This window comes from Ictidomys tridecemlineatus, chromosome 3 (genome assembly GCF_052094955.1).
Source record: "Ictidomys tridecemlineatus isolate mIctTri1 chromosome 3, mIctTri1.hap1, whole genome shotgun sequence".
Classification (NCBI taxonomy): Eukaryota; Metazoa; Chordata; class Mammalia; order Rodentia; family Sciuridae; genus Ictidomys; species Ictidomys tridecemlineatus.
The window spans coordinates 125460071-125475780 of record NC_135479.1 but is presented as its reverse complement, the minus strand read 5'-3'; the positions used below and the strand labels follow the sequence as shown (position 1 = coordinate 125475780).

At 39.1% G+C, this 15710-nt stretch overlaps 1 protein-coding gene and 1 non-coding gene across 13 annotated transcripts in view; both read right to left on the bottom strand.

The window, feature by feature from the left end:
• Positions 1 to 15710, bottom strand: part of LOC106145044 (uncharacterized) — a 685031-nt gene that overhangs the window by 93188 nt on the left and 576133 nt on the right. The window lies entirely within an intron of this gene.
• Trnaa-ugc (transfer RNA alanine (anticodon UGC)) lies at positions 9876 to 9947 on the bottom strand. Its single transcript has one exon. It is a non-coding gene; the product is annotated as a tRNA-Ala (tRNA).

The window sequence follows — 15710 nt, the reverse complement described above, 5'->3', positions numbered from 1 at the left end:
TCTGGAAAGATTCTAGATTTTAAAGGAGATTTCATTGTGAATCTGCATGGCCTTTGTTTTGTGAACTTGTTTCTCTTGTTTCTGCTGATGGAGTTAATTTTGTCTAGGCAGATGAATGTCCCTCTGGGGGTGGGGGCAGGGGAAAAAGAGTACTGTGCTCTTTGGGCATATGTTGACTCTCCAGAAAAACACTGAACTACATATAGGACTGAGGAACTGTGGCACCTCTTTAAAGTAGAAAATTCACTTAACGTGGGTCATTTCTAGCCAGGTGCAGTGTCGGATGCCTGAAATCCTAGCAAACTCAGGAGGCTGAGGCATGAGGCCAGCCTTAGAAACTTAGAGAGACCCTGTCTCAAAATAAAAGAGGACTGGGGATATAGCTTAGTAGTAAAGTACCCTGGATCTAATCCTCAGTAGCAAAAAAAAAAAAAAAAAAAAAAAAAAAAAAAATCAATTCTGTTTAGACTATGTGGTAGGGTGGTCAACTGTGTTCATCTAGAAAAGGAGGTTTTTCCCCTAAAGCCAGTGTTTGCTGGCTCTCCCCCCCACCCTTGTAGATTGGTAATACATTAGGAAAGCCACATACTATCTCAGAGATAAGTGTAGAATGGGGGGGGGGAGTATAAGGAAAGCAAGCAGGTGAAGCAGAAAGGGGTCTCTGTATGAAGAGGAACAGAGAAGTGGGATGGAAGTATACACCCACTTAATGTGCAATATACTAAAAATTTTAGGGGCTTCCAACGTCAATGGCTTACAGGAGGCGCCTGCAGCCTCGCTGCATTAGTGACTTAGAAGGTGAACTGAACAATCACCATAGAGTCATCTTTCAGGGCTGGCCAGCCCAGGGAACCATGTTCACAGCAGCTGGTTTCTTCCCAGCCCTAGAATTTTGCTATTGTGCTTGATGCACTGCTAGGTGATCCAGGCACAAATCAATGCTTTTGTAACACTTTATACCAAAGTCCTCAATAAATATGGTTTTCTATGTCCTAGAGTCATAAGGGTGTTTTGTTTTTGCAGTACTGGGGATTGAACCTAGGGCTTTGTGCCTGCTAAGCAAGTCTTCTTGTTTTAACCCCAGCACTAAAGTTTTAATAATTCTTAAGTTGCAAATTAAAACAAAACAAAACAAAACTGAGCATTATACAAAACTCAAAGTACTGAGCAAATAAAAAAATGACATCTGGGGCAGAATAACATTATGAACACAATTTCAGTTTTTCACTGCTAATTTCTACCATTAAATTCTGATGATGCTTCCCATGAAAAAAAACCATTTTCCTGGCTAGGAGCAGTGGCACATGCCTCCTGTAATCTCAACCACTTGGGAGGATGTAGCTCAATGGTGAAGAGACCTTGGGTTCAATCCCAACTTAAAAAAAAAAAAACATTTCCCCTTTTTTTCTGGTTAATATGTTTGTTGTAAATATGAAAAAAATTAATTGTCATAGAAGATGAGAGAAAACTTTTTGAGATCTCTAATTCTGTTTATTTAATGCAAGTCTAAAGCAATTTCTTTTTTTCTTTTTTTTTCTTTCTTTTCTTTTTTTTGGTACTAGGGTTTTAACCCAGAGGCGCTTAACCACTGAACCACGCACGTACCAGTCCATTTTTTATTTGGAGACAGGATCTCACTAAATTTTTTAGGGTCTCGATAAATTGCTGAGAGGCTGCATTTGAACTCGTAATCCTCCTGCTTCAGCCTCCCAAACTGCTGGGATTACAGGCATGTGCCACTGCGCCCGGTGGCCATTTCTTATTGGGTTAACAACTCTGTGTTTTACCATGGAACTGAGCACTAATAGCTAATCCATTCAGAAAGACTCAGGGATTTTGAGATATGTGGGTGATAAACTGATGGCAAGAGAGGAAAGTGGAATTTTAGGAAAACTATATTATCCATTAAGAAAAGCTGTGAAACTAAAATAGAAGGGAGACCAGTGGAGTAGAGGAAGGGAGTCGAGAGGGAGTGGGGAGAGGAGGGCATGGGGAAGTACTGGGAATAAAATCCACAAATTATGTTATACCCTTGTACAAATATACCATAGTGAATTTCAGTTATATATATAATCATAATGCAGTAATTAAAATAATAGAAGGGAGATCAGAAGAGTAGAGGAAGTGGATCATGAGGAGGAGTGGGGTAGGGAAGGGGCAGGTCCTGGGGAATGAGTTGTATACATCCCAGGTTCTCTTTTTTGTTTATTTTAATTTTGACACAGGGCATCCCTAAGTTGCTGAGGGTCTTGCTAAGTTTCCCAGGCTGGCCTCAACGTTGTGATCTTCTTGCTTCATCATCCAGAATCACTGAGATAGATTACAGGCATGCACTATCAGGGTAGTCTTATTTTTGTTTCTAATGAAAGGCATTTTTGAAGCTAATGATGTTTCCTTTCTTCCATTCTATGCATTCCATTTGACAACCTTTGAAATCAATGGCCTGAAAACATATGGGCAAGTTGTATAATTGTGGAGGTATCAAATGTCCCTTGTAGTAAATTTTATGCATAATGTTAGCAATTTAAAACCGAAGAAGAAAACAATAGAAATACATATTCTTCTTTAAAAAAAAAAGATTGATAAGACTAGTGGTTCCAGAGAAATGAACTCTGTTCAGCTATTGCTTTATAAGCAAAAACAGACAACCGAAACAAATTAAAAATAAATAAATGTTTGGAGAGTTTGGGTTGTGGAAAATATTACAATCTAGAAAGATGTTTATCACATAATTATTTGTGATAGTGAGAAATTGAGCCAGGTATGGTGGTGCATGCCTATAATTCTAGTGGCTCAGGAGGCCTAGGCAGGAGGATCACAAGTTCAAAGCCAGCCTCAGCATTTTGGCAAGGCCATGAGTAATTTAGCAAGGTAATTGTTCAAAATAAAAAAAAAATGAAAAGGGCTGGGGATGTGGCTCAGTGGTTAAGCACCCTTGGGTTGAATCCCCAGTACCCCCCAAAAAAGAGAGAGATTGAAAGTGATCTAAATGGCTCAATCTTAGGAAATGAATGGCAACAATTAATAAGATTTATTGACCATCTACTATGTACCAGACATTCTTGTAACTATTTTATATGCATTAACTCAATCCTCATACTAAAACTCAAGTAGGTAGTACTATCATTCAAATTTACAGCTGAGGAAATAGGCACAGAGATGTTAGTCAATCTCCCAAATTCACACAGCTGGTAAATGGCACAGCAGAATTTCCACCTAAGCAGATGGTTTTGGAGGCTGAATTTGAGGTACTGAGATGATCATTATCACTTCAAGCAAACCTTGAGGGGGAGCACCTCGGAGGGGGATTCCCAAATAGTGACCGTCTTGCCATTCAAAATAACATTCTTCTTACATAGAACATAGAGAACTTTTTACTATTATGAATAATAACTTCCATTGACTGAGTAGCACCCATGTGCCAGGCACAGAGCTGGACCCTTTAAAAACCTGATCACACTGCAGCATTCTCATCAGCCTCTAGTAGGGATTCTTCCCATTTTTGTAGAGGATGCCACCAAACGCAGGACTCAGCCCCTCTAAATGAGGGGTTAAGTAATTGGCCCAGGGTCACAAGGCTGGTGAACGGTGGAGTTAGGACCGCAATCCAGCCTTGGTCAGTGCTCTTTCAGTGTCACCACACTGCTTAAACCACCACGCTGCTTCTCTGGGTGACTGGATGATAATGACGAGCCTGAGTTAGCTGCTGTACAGAGACAGTGACGGCTTCAGAGGCTCTGGGTGTACAGGGCACGGAGATGGTGCTTTGGGGTTCTTCTGTCTCTCTATCTTGTCCTAATGAGGCGATTAGGTGTCCCTCTGCTACTTTTGAGTGTGCCAGGCTCATTATATTTTCTGATATGCAACTTCTTCTTTGGAGGACTGTGGGCTGGAATTCACTAACTAAACGTGTTAACGAGCTGCGTTTCAAGGAGGGTTCAGTCAGCTCGGAGGGAAGGTTCCGGGGGCTTCTCTTCTGTGATCTCTCAGGCTGTGAATATTAATGGGTGTGCTTTACCACTCCAGTGCTTCCTTCTAAGCTCCGTTCCATATAGCCAAGACTGCTTAATAAATAAGATGAGGTATGGGTTTTTTAAAAAAAATTTTAAAGTATATATTTTTTTTAGTTGTCAATAGACCTTTATTTTATTTATTTATATGCAGTGAACCCAGGGCCTCACACATGCCAGGACAGCACTCTACCACGGAACCACAACCCTAGCCAGCCCTGGGGTATGTTTTTAAGCAGTTAACAAAGTCCCATGGAGCTGTGGCCCAGCAGATCTTAGAAACACGCTTCCCATGTCAAGCAATGTCAAATATAGAAAAATAATATTTGTCTACCTTTTATTACCTACCATTACTTCTGCTCCAAATAGTATTCCTACCATCGCCTGTCTCTAGGTGGGCTAGCTATACATCCTTGGGACCATCCTGGATAATAATGCAATTAATAGTCATTAATAAAAATTATTCATTAATTTTTCTAGATGGAATCTTGCGCTATTGCCCAGACGACTCCCAAAATCCTGACTCAAGTGATCCTTCTGCCCCAGCCTCTTGAGTTAGTGGGACTATAGGCATGTGCCACTACACCAGGCTAATGACACCCCTTTAATTGTCAAAAGAGTTAGAGGTGAGAAAGTATGATGACCGCCCAACTTTTTGGAGATGCAGCTCTGCGGGTCCCCCTCTGCCTGGGTCAGTCCACTAGAGAGTCTTTTTGAACTTTAAGTCTTTGGTATTCAAGACGAAGCACCAAGATTTTTTTTTTCTTTCTTGTCTTCTTGTCTCTTAGGACCCGTCAGACTATGGAACTCTCTTTTTTTCTTTTTTCTTTTCGAGAGATTGAAGAGCAAAACTACTATTTTCTGAGTCTTTACCATTTAAAAGAGATTTTCAGGTATCCCTTATAGATTCTGAAGACCTCTTAAGGGCTATGAGATAGGTGCTAGGCAGTCACTGTTTGGGGGCCCAAGTTTTGACTACCTATTATTTGCACAAGACATCAATCTGATATAATTGTTTACTTAGCAGCATAGGGCTAGAATGAGGCCCAGTTCCTAAGGAACATGAGTGAAAAACTTAGTAGTTTTGGGGGTGGGGGAAAGAGGGAGAGAGAGAAGCAGAGAAGAAGGAGGTGGGGGTGGAGGGGGAAGGGGAGAGAAGAGAGCAAATGCGAGATTCATTTCAAGTCCTAGCACCTGGTGGCTTCTGACATCATCAGTTGTGAATCAATCTAGATGGATCGAGAAGAGTGGAGCCCACATGTATGCAATACCAATTATCCAAATATAAACTCACTTTTTATTCAGTCCAAATAAAAAATAACCAGATCTGTACCTTTGTGTAAACAGAAAATGTTTTGTGCTGTCACAGAAAAGCACATGGTTTTCAGGTTTTGTGGGCCACTTGGGGCTGAACTATGAAGAAGGTGCTACAAGTCAGAACGATGACTAGGAATTAGTGGCTGAAACCTTGTCAGGCCAAGTGTGCCCACATTCAGTCAGCTCCTGCCACGTTCCTGAGATGAAGAGAGACAGGGACAAGTCACAGGAAATGTCAGGAGCAACAGCAGCAGTAATAGCACTCATTGAGCGCCTGCTGTTTGCTAGACATGGTTCTAGGAGCTGCACATGCGTCCTGGCTAATCCTCATAAGCACAGGTTGTTATTATAACCTTTTTCCCGTGTAGATGAGAAAGTTAGCTTCAGAGTCTAAGCAAGATTCTCAAGATCACTTGGCTGGATTTGGACTCAGGCCTCTCTATTTTTAAAGGGGATGCTCTTTCCATCATATTCCACTCTCTTTAGAAGAGGACCTCCTAAGTTTGCTAACTTAATGACTTCACTATCCTCATCTGAATGTAAGGACAGTCATTGTCATCACTCTGTGAAGAAATGTCCTCTGCCCTCTCTAAATACCAAGACCTGAGATGACTCAGAAGACTCTTACCATGTCCTGTCAGGCATTGTGGCTGTCAATGGGCACAGCCTATCTGTCCCCCCAGCTCTACATCCCTCAAGGAGCACAAGATCATGTCTTCAACTTTGTGTTTCTATACTACACATCCTTGCATATAGTAGGTGCTCAAGAAACACTGGTTGAGGGGGCTGGGGATATAGCTCAGTTGGCAAAGTGCCTGCCTTGCAGGCACAAGGCCCTGGGTTCAATTCCCAGCACCACAAAAAAACAAAACAAACAAACAAACAAAAAACCACTTGTTGAATAAATGTCCCTTAGTGTAATTCTGAAATTTACTTTTTACGAAACTCACTGGAGCAAGAATTGGAGTGAGAAAGTACTTCATAGATCACTGCTTCTCAAACATGACTGTGTAGATGTATCACCTGGGGATTGTGCTAAAGTGCAGGCTATGATTCAGTAGGTCTGAGAGTCTACATTTCTTTTCTATTTTGGGTATTGGGGATTAAACCCAAGGGTGCTTTCTTTACAACTGAGCTACATCCCAGTCCTCTTAATTTATTTTTTATTTTTTGAAATTTGAGACAGGTTTTCCAAATTGCTAAGAGTTTCACTAATTTCTTTCTTTTTTTTAAATATTTTTTTTTAGTTGTTGATGGACCTTTTTTTTTAAAAAAAATTTATTTATATGTGGTGCTGAGAATCGAACCCCATGCCTCATATGCTAGGCAAGCACTCTACCACTGAGCCACAGGTGGTAGAGAGACCTAGCCTGGGTCTCACTAATTTCTGAGGCTGGACTTGAACTTGAAATTCTCCTGCCTCAGCCTGGTATCACAGGTACTGCACCACTGCACAGAGCTGATTCTCCACTTCTAACAAGTGGCCAGGTGATGCCCAGGCTGCTAGTGTGCTACTCACACTCTGAATAGTGAAGCTCTAGAATGAGAAAAATTAACAAGAAAACTTAGGAGAGCTGATTATTTTTTTTAGTAGGGATCAAAGGGAATGCTAGAGGAAGTAAACAAAATGTTCAGTTTAACCCATTTTGTCCCATTGCCTCAGATGTGGAACATCTTAAATGTTGGTTAAATTCTTAACTATAGGGCTGGGGATGTGGCTCAAGCGGTAGCGCGCTCGCCTGGCATGCGTGCGGCCCACGTTCGATCCTCAGCACCACATACCAACAAAGATATTGTGTCCGCCGGTAACTAAAAAATTAATATTAAAATTCTCTCTTTAAAAAAAATTCTTAAATATAGTACATATCATATAATTATATAATAAGAATGTAATTATAATGTAATTATATTAACTAATATGAGCTAACATTAGCTAATGTTAATTAACATAATATGTAAGCTCTAGATTATGATTCACAAAAAAAAAATCCCTGTTTCAATTTTGTTGAAATATTTGCAGAATTGAATTGGTGCAACCACTCTGGAAAGCAGTATGGAGATTCCTCAGAGAACTTGGAAGGGGCCCACCATTTGACCCAGTTATCCCACTCCTCTGTATATATCCAAAGGATTTAAAATCAGCATGTTACAGGGACTCAGCCACATAAATAGCAGCTCAATTCATATTAATAAATAAATGCACACAGTTTATAGCAGCTCAATTCACAATAGCTAAGTTATGGAACCAACCGAGGTGTCCTTCAACAGATGAATGGATAAAGAAAATGTGGTACATATTCACAATAGAATATTACTCAGCCATAAAGAAGAATGACTTTGACTTTTCCAGTAAATGGATTGAACTGGAGACTATCATGCTAAGTGAAATAAGCCAGTACGAAAAAACCAAAGGCAGAATGTTCTCTCTGATAAGCAGATGCTAACACACAATAATGGGGGGGAGAGAAGAATAGAATTTTAGTGGAGTAGACAAAGGAGAATGAATGGATGGGAAGGGGGATGGGAATAGGAAAGTCAGTGAAATTAATGGACATAATTTTCCTATGTTCACATATGAATACATGACTAGTGAAATTCCACATCATATACAATAACAAGAATGGGATTCTAATTAGAATAAGTGTATTATACATACACTCTATTGTCATGTGTATCTAAAAAAGAATAAATAAATAAATATTTACAGAATTAAAAACTTGGACTGGGGATGTGGCTCAAGCGGTAGCACGCTCGCCTGGCACGTGTGCCTCCCGGGTTCCATCCTCAGCACCACACACAAACAAAGATGTTGTGTCCGCCAAAAACTAAAAAAAAAAAAAAAAATTCTCTCTCTCTCTCTCTCAAAAAAAAAAAAAAAAAAAACTTGAGGCTTAATGGATTAAAGGCAAATTTAGGTGCTATTTGTTCCAAAGAGTGTGGGAAAAGGTTAGTAATTTGGGGGAACTTCAGAGAAAGTTCTTTCAGTGGACATTTATTTATTAAGCACCTACTCTGTGCAAGTCACTATGTGAGTCCTAGGAGACATCACTACAGGTTTTGCTGTGGATTTTGACTATTACTAGTTCATTGTGTCTTCTCTGGCATTGGTTCTTGGCTTGACTTGCCCAGGAATGGCCAGGAGAGCTTAAACTTTCCCTTCTGGTCCCTGTTCCTAGAGATTCATGCAGCAAGTCAGAGTAGGGCACAAGATTTTCATTCTAGCCAGCTCATAGGGGAAGCCAAAGCTGCTGTTTTGAAGTCTACACTTTGGGAATCACTATTTGAAGGCAATGAATTTAATCCCTGAGGTTCATTTCATCTCAAAACATGAAATCTGTGACACCCTGAACACAAACACAAGATTTTAGGTTAGCAGGCCAGAAACTCAGGTCAGTTAATAAGAGTTCTGGGTTTTTGCATCTACAAATAAATAACAAGGTGAGGCTTTTTTTTTTTTTTTGTATTAGGGATTGAAACCAGGGGCACTTAACCACATATTTTATTTAGAGACAGGATCTTGCTAAATTGCTGAGGCCAGCTTTGATCTCATAATCCTCCTGCTTAGCCTCCTGAGCAGCTGGGATTACAGATATGTATTATTACATATGGTGCAAGGTTAGTTTTAAAGAGATAATTGGTTAGAATACACACAATTAAAAGGAACTACATTTAAATATTCACGATAGCCAACTATGAATGATTTTTTCCTTCATATTTTTCTGTACCTTATAAATTTAAAATAATAAATAATGATGTGCTGAGTAGAAAACAAACTCTTTAAGCCAAGGTCCGGGATGTCTGCTGTGTCCTTCACACCCACTTTTTCCATACCAAATGACCTTCAGCCAGCGTGGTGGCACATGTTTATAATTCCAGTGACTCAGAAGACTGAGACAGGAGGATTGCAAGTTCGAGGCCAACCTCAGCCACTTAGCAAGGCCCCACGCAGCTTAGTTGGATCCTATCTCAAAATAAAAAATAAAAAGGCCCGTGCATGTGGCTCAGGGGCTAAGTACCACTGGGTCCAATCCCGGGTACCAAATCAAAAAACAAACCTAAAAAACCGTCCACTAAATGACACATGAAATAAAAGCATCTTTATTTTTTTTTCCTTTCTTCTTTTCCCCAAGCTTCTTTGTTCACACCAAAGGAAGGATCTCTTGCATTTTTTTTTTTTAAGCAATAAAGTCTTTGAAAGACAGCTCTTCTAAAATACAAACATGTTGCAATCAAGCGATCTAGAGCCAGACTTTCATCTAAGGACCTTCTATGTACCCTTCTAAGGTCACAGCAGGCATATAACGTGTACGTTATGTAGAAGTTTGTGTGTGTAGGTGTGTGACTGTGTGCATTTGATGGACTCAGGAGGACAGACTCTGTACTGTGAGCTGATCGAATTGGCCTCAGAGTTCTCATTGGTCTCTACTCACCGTCTACACCCTCAAGTGGCACCTTGGCCAGGAGGCTCCCTTTTCTCTCAGTCCCCACTCCAGCATGCGCGTGCACCTTCCCCCAGCCTCTACTGCTCTGAAATCTTTTTTTTTTTTTTGGTGGTGCTGGGGATTGAACCCAGGACCTTCTGCATGCAAGGCAAGCACTCTAACAACTGAGCTACATCCCTAGCCCTACTGCTCTGAAATCTTGATTGGGCAGGTTCAGGTTCACATGGCACTTTCGACGCCGTGTGTTTGCCAGGGTTTGACTTCCTTAATAGATCACGAATTCCAACAAGATTTTATAGCTCTGGGGTTCCCAACCCCCATGTCTTAGAACATAAATATGATTCTGAGATAATCTCCTGGGTGTCTCCCTGTGACTCGTGTTGTCTGGAACAAATTCTTCATCCATGTTGATGCTTGTTGAGGAATCGACACGTTTTCTCTATTATGATATAAAACGTAAGTATGACACATTCACCTGTCACCATCCTGCCCATCCTTACCTGCCCACTGTCCTCCACCAGCGTGAACCCCTTCCATGGCTGCCCTCCTCCTCCTCCTTGGGCCGCAAGGGGCTCTTCATGGCCAGCCTGTGTTTACTCTCTGGCTTCATCTCTTACCACTTCTTTCCATTTCTGGGGTCCGCCGTACTTAGGCACATGGCTTGGCGTATCTCACCTTCCCTTCCTCTTGAGTGACAGACATTCCTACCCTGTGCCAAACTTCTCACATTTTATTTCAATTGTCTTGTTGCTTTTCTGATTCCTGTTTAAATTTTAAGTACCTCTAGGAGAGACACTGTTTATTATTCATCATTGCTTTTTTCGGGGGGGTGCGGAACCAAGAACAGTGTTTGGCACAGGAGTTCTTGATAAATATTTCTTCAATATTAACTATGTAGATGGTGGTCCCAAAGGAATGACTTTGTAATGTGGGCATATTGAACACATCAGTAAGTGACTGAAGGTTCTATTTTAGAGTCAGGAAGGCTATTTTCCTCAAATTTTACCTGTAAGTGGTTATTTATGTGTATTAGCCCTCCTCCCTCCAATTACAGATGAGAGGAAGAGGGTAAAGTTTTAGTACTTTCTTTCCCGTTCCTTAGCTCTTCATGAATGGCTATGAACCTTCCTTAGGGCTTAGGGTATGGCATTTTGGAATCTATAATATTGGAACTGTTGGCTCATCGTCCTCAGGGAAATGTGCTTAAGGGAAAAGAAAGTGGCTCTGGGTGCTGGTGTTAAAGCTTACTTGTCTACAATCAGCCCACATCCCTGATTCTTCAGAGCACCCTCGCGGCCACCCACCACCATACCCAAGGCAAAACCCCTGTGTTATTGTGTACATAAGCCCCCCCACCCCCAATGAATATTACTAAGTGGTACCCAAAGAACTCTGTGCCAGAAGGAGTCAGGAGACTTCAGCTTTGATTCCAACTGTAGGATTATGAGGGTTATTTGATACTTCAGGTACCATTTAACACTCTGTCAGTGAGAGTAAAGGACTACTTATTTTGCTTCAGTGCCTTCAAGTTTTCCTCATACCCCTTTAAAATGATTTTACTTAGAGAGAGAGAGAGAGAGAGAGAGACAGAGAAACAGAGAGAGAGAGAGAGAGAGAGAGAGAGAGAGAGAGAGAGAGAGAGAAGATAATAAATAGAAGAGCAATAATGGTGGGGTTTTTGATAGGATCATGGTTTGGTTGGAATTGGTGCTTAATAATGATTTTGCCTTGGAAACCACAGTCCTGTGAATGTCAAGGACAAATTTCATTGTCTTGATCTATCAGGTTCAGCCCCGTGGAGCCCCGTGCAGCCCCAGAGCAGCACATTGCCTGGAAGAAAAAGTGTGTCTCATCTGGAAGGTTGAGTTTTGAAAAATGGAGATGATAGCTTTATGGTAACTTCTTTGCTCATTCTTTTTTTTTTTTAAATAACCCACAATTCAGGCTAGACTGCATATGACCTGTAATTCCTAATACTTTAAAACAAACTGTGGGGCTGGTGATATGGCTTAGGGGTAGAGTACTTGCCTAGCATGCTCAAGGCCCTGGATTTGAACCCTAATATTGACAAAAATAAATAAATAAATAAACAAACAAATAAATAAAATAAAGCTATAATTCCTAATCCTTCTAGGTAATTAGAACACAGAGATTATTTTTATATCTCAATTTCTAGGCCAATTTTGGATCATTAAATAAGACTATTGTCTTTTCATATCCTCACTTATATACCAATGAGAGTGTATTGTCCAAGCAAAACTCCAAGAAGTCTCAAAATTCATCATTTTAAATATCTACCTTTGCTACCTTATTGAAAATATTCATTGCTCTATGTTTCAAAATTATTGGTTTTTATCCTGGAATTATTTAGTTTATTTTTAAAAGTGTAAAATGGGTTTCTTGCTGAAAAAAAAAATCAGAAAATACAGTTAAGTAAAAAGAGGAAGAAAACACCCATAAATTAATCTATATAGAGACAGGCACATTAATGTTAAGGTCTGTAGACAAGTCAAAATAACACGTGGTATTTTGCCAGAGAAATGTTAGAGTTCGTAAACAAGTCTGGATGGTGCCTGGCAAAATGCCAGAGGGAGTGGTTTGAGAAGTAACAAAAGCAAGCCATTAAGTGTGGAGATTCCTTATTGGTTGACTGATGTATCTAGTTTATGCTAATTAAGATAAGCTGTGCAAAATGTATAAATAGCTCTGTTGTCCTACAATAAACGGCTTCCATTCCTTCTGCATCAACGTACACAAGTTATTCGTCACCCCCGGGTTATTATGCTGCAGCCAGACTGCGGCACATTAACATATTTTTATTTATCCACCAGACTTAAATTTACTTACTTAAGTGTGATATGACACTATATATGCTATTCCTTTACTTCCTTTTCTTTTAAAAATATTTTTAGTTGTAGATGGACACAATACCTCACTTTTTTATTTATTGTTATGTGGTGTTGAGGATCGAACCCGGTGCCTCACACGTGCTAGGCAGGTGCTCTACCACTGAGCCACAACCCAGCTCTTACTTCCTTTTGTATGTCAGTATATACAGGTCCCAGAGTTTTGACTTTGGGGTGAGACACTTGTATGTTTTGGGGACATTGAACTTCTCTAACTCTCGGTATTACCATCTTTAAAATGAAAATCCCGATCATATCTATCTCAAAACACTGCTGAAAAGACTAAAAGAAATAGTATATTTAACTCAGAGTTTTGTTGGAGGAATTTAGTAAAGTTGAATACTAACATTAGTCATCTCAGTTTCGATATAGTACTCCAGTATCAAGAAGCACACAACCACTCTGGAAAGCAGTAGATTCCTAAAAAAACTAGGAATGGAACTATCATTTGACCCAACTATCCTACTCCCTAGGTTTATATCCAAAGGACTTAAAACCAGCAGAAAAAGCATTTGACAAAATATAGCACCCTTTCATGTTCAAAACATTTGAAAAACTAGGGATAGTAAGAACAAACCTTAACATTGTAAAAACCATCTGTGTTAAACTCAAGGCTAACATCATTCTAAATTGAGAAAAATTGAGAGCATTTCCTCTAAAAACTGGAACAAGACAAGAATGTCCTCTTTCCCCACTTTTATTTAACATCGCCCTTGAAACTCTAGCCGGAGCAATTAGACGGAAGAAAGAAATTAAAGGGATATGAATAGGAAAAAAGAACTCAAAACTATCACTATTTGCTGAGGATATGATTCTATATTTAGAATATAAAAAAATCCATCCCCAAACTTCTAGAACTAAAATAAATGAATTCAGCAAAGTAGCAGGATATGAAATTAACACCCATAAATCAAATGCATTCCTATACATCAGTGATGAATCCACTGAAAGAGAAATTAGAAAAACTATCCCATTCACAATATCCTCAAAAAAAAATTGGGAAATCAATCTAACAAAAAAAGGTGAAAGACCTCTACAATGAAAACCATAGAACACTAAAGAAAAAAATTGAAGAAGACCTTAGAAGATGAAAAGATCTCCTATGTTCTTGGACAGACAGAATTAACATTTAATTAACATTAAATGGTCATACTTCCAAAAGTGTTATACAGATTTAATGCAATTCCTATTAAAATCCTAATGACATTCTTTATAGAAATAGGAAAAGCAATCATGAAATTTGTTTGAAAAAATAAGAGACCCAGAATAGCTAAGACAATCCTTAGCAAGAGGAGTAAAGCAGGAAACATCACAATACCAGAACTTAAACTATACTACAAAGCAATAGTAATAAAACCAGCATGGTCTTGGCACCAAATAGACATGTAGACCAATGGTACAGAATAGAAGACACAGAGACAAACTCACATAAATACAGTTATCTCATACTAGATAAGGATTTAAAATCATCATACTACAGTGACACAACCACATCAATGATTATAGTAGCTCAATTCACAATAGCTAAGCTATGGAACCAACTGAGGTGCCCTTTGATGGGATGAATGGATAAAGAAAATGTGATACACACACACACACACACACACACTGGAATATTACTCAGTCATAAAGAATGACTTTATGACATTTGCCAGTAAATGGATGGAACTGGATATTTTCATGCTAAGTGAAATAATCCAGTGCCCAAAACCAAAAGCTGAATGTTCTCTCTGATACATGGATGCTAACACACAACAAGGGGGATGGGGAGAATGGAAGTTCATTGGATTAGACAAAGGGGAATGAAGGGAGGGGAGGGGGGATTGGATAGGAATGAAAATGGAACACACTGGACATACCTTTCCTATGTACATGTATAAATACACCAGTGAATCTCAACATCATGTACACCCACAAGACTAGAATCCTAATTAGCATAAGATATACTCCATGTTTGTATAAATATGTCAAAACAGATCTACTGTTATGTATAATAAAAAAGAACAAATAAAAATAAAAACTAAAGTCTCAAAAAAAAAAAAGGGCACCATCATCTACTCAACCACTTTCTTATTGGTGGACATTTAGCATCACCTTTTATGTGCAATTATAAAGGTCAAATACTGAACTAAGCATCCTTTTCACATACATTTGGCAGTAGGAATGATTACTTCCTTGGCACAAACACAGGTGGGATTACTGGGATGCAGGGTAAATGCATTTTAAATGTAATTGATGGATTTTTTTCCCTTAAGAACCCTGTAGCTATTTAAACTCCTTCAACAGTTTTCTTTTAATTTTTGTTATGGTGTTGTTTGCTAATTATAACTTTATTACTGTCATTTTGTCATAAAGGATTAAAGCTGCCAGAGATTTTCTTTATGGTCTCTGGTCTTTGTGCTATGCTAAGATTAATTAAATAAATGTTCTCGAACATTTTCTTTTAGTAATTAAAAGAAAATGTCCCATTTAACTTGTTAATCCGTTAGAAATATATTTTTGTGGATAGTTGGAAGTAAGAGTTGATGAAAACTTACTTGATCTTTCTTTCATGGTATCAGTGTGGTTTTATGCACGTGTGTGTGAGATCATGTATGTCAGCATGCAATTCCTTGTGTAGGAATATTCTGAAGTTTGATTTTTTTTCCACTTGGCAATATTTTTGGAGATTTTTTAAAAGTTTTATTAGTATTTTTATTTTTGGAGATCTTTTTGTACCTGAATGAAGCAGTCTATTTCACCTGTTCCTTTTGTGTAGTTTATTTACTCTGTTGACAGTCATTTTGGGTTTTCCCCGTTTTTCACTATGCCAACCACTGCTGTACCCTCCTGCCTTCCTTGCTGTGGACTTGTGCGTATGTGTCCCAGGTGGCTATGGAGAAGTAGAATCATTGGGTCCTGCACATCTTTTTTTTTTAAGTAGAATCATTGGGTCCATGGGCTGTGCACATCTTTTTTTTTTTTTTTTTTTTTTTTAACAAATACTCCAAAATTGGCTTCTAAATTGGCTCACGAGTTTTATTTTCTTTATTTCT